Genomic DNA, 2,144 nt, shown 5'->3' on the forward strand with positions numbered 1-2,144 from the left:
ATCTTGGTGTCGTTCTTTGAGTTTGGTGTTTTGCATCTGGAATTCTAAGTTAATCGAATTTTGGAGCCCAACTCCTGAAAACTTTGATCTGGAATTCTATTATATAAGCCAACTCCTGAGGGCTTTTCAGTAACTTAACTCTTCGTGTCCACCTAGAAATATACGATAATACCCCCGTACCTTCACATTCGTGTCCCCTCTGAAGCCTAATTTCCTAATTCACCACCAACCGAAAACCCTAATTAGAGATATTGAAAACGCGCAGAGGAGAGAGAAAGGAAACAACCGGCGCTGCCTTCATTCTTTTTGCCATAATCGTGGTGGTTTCCGCCACCAAAGGTCATCATCACTCTCATTATACCCCATCGCCGATTCCAGCTATCTCTACCAGTAGTGAGAACTTTTCTGCTCCTGCCCCTGGCCCGGTGCACGCTGGTGGTGCTTCACCGTTTCTTACACCTGCTCTCTTTGGTGGTTTATCTCTTCCACTTCTTGCCTTAATAAATTTCGGATGAAGAAATGTTGCATCAGCCGCAGCCACCGCCACTGTGAAGGCACTGCCATGGGCGCCATCGCCCTCGATCTTCGTCCCGGCGTCGGCCCTTTCACTCTAGGTTTTTCTTTTCTCTTTCTTCTGTCTTTTTCTCTCCGGTAGTCTAATTGGCTATGTGATTTGCAATTTTATATTTTCCAATTTGCGACTACAATCATTTGCCAATTTGTGATTTTGGAATTATTCTCCTTCATTTCTAATTGGCTATGCGATTTGCAATTTCTTCATCTGATTATTTAGGGATTTCTTTTAGAATTAATTTGGTAGATAATTTGATATTATAAGTCACGAAATTTTGCAATAATCTTCAACTAAATTTCTGGGGTTTTCTATTTTATTGAATTTGATAGTGGGGTTGATTTAAATTTCACGAATAGGTTAATTTGCATAGGTTTGATTTACTTTTCTGTATTTTTTATTGCAACTTTTTATTATATTTTTGGGTATTTTTTTGTCATTTTGGATTATTTTTGTAGAGGATTTGATTTGCATCGCAAAAGTTTCTGTAAAAAACATCGTTTAATATTCTGCGAATGTGTTCAAATATAATGGGTATTGTTTATACTTAAAAATTCTGGTTTAAATTTCTCTAAACTTCTACAAATTAATCGATTATTTGATACAGTTTCATCAATACCAAGTTGCTGGTAGAGCTCTTCCAACTGAGACAGATGTCACACCAAAGATCTACAGGATGAAGCTTTGGGCTACCAATGAAGTCTGTGCTAAGTCCAAATTCGGGTATAATTTTAATTTGTTTTGATTTGAATTTGGGTTTGGTTTTTTTTTAAAATTTGTTCTCAAAGAATTTGGTTGAATTTTTTGCAGGTCAAAGTTGAAGGATGATTCTGGGAGCTTGAGAATTTGTTGCCTTGCTCAACGCGGAAGCTTCAGCAGAAACATATTGTGGTATTGTGCGATAGTTGATTTTTTATTTCTATGGTTAATAGGGCATAATGTTTGGGTTTTACACAATGTAACCTGCTTCTTTTGAAACAGTTACAAAGAGTATGTGATATGGGGTCTAACTGTTGGGATCTTGATTCGAGTTGCATCAGTTCTTTATCAAAGACCACCACCATTTGTGGAGCAGAATCCCAAATTTAAGGTTCCTACAAACCAGTTTGATGATTAGGTATTTATTACACCATTAATTTTGATCTGGGTGTCGTTCTTTGAGTTTGGTGTTTTGCATCTGGAATTCTAAGTTAATCGAATTTTGGAGAAATTTGATGCTTGATTTTACCAATTTTGTTTTTTAAATTAGCAGCTTCTACCGTTTAATCGGATTTTATTTTCTATTGATTTTTGAAATTTGTGGTCTTTGGATGCGGGTGATTATATCTCAAATTTATGTACTGATATCATCAAACTTTGCCGAGTTTAACATTACTGATATTAAGGCAATGAAGCTCCTTGGGCTACAAATAAGCACTCAATTAATTAGTTGGCACCCTTTTTCCCCTTTAATTCCAATTTTCTCACATTTATTCTATTGTTCTTCAATTTAATTGAGTTTTGGTTATATGGCTATCAAATTCTTGCAAATTTAGAGTGACCCATTTAGATAAGAACGAGTTTTTGAGTGAAG

Source organism: Spinacia oleracea, chromosome 1, assembly GCF_020520425.1.
Source record: "Spinacia oleracea cultivar Varoflay chromosome 1, BTI_SOV_V1, whole genome shotgun sequence".
NCBI classification, from domain to species: domain Eukaryota; kingdom Viridiplantae; phylum Streptophyta; class Magnoliopsida; order Caryophyllales; family Amaranthaceae; genus Spinacia; species Spinacia oleracea.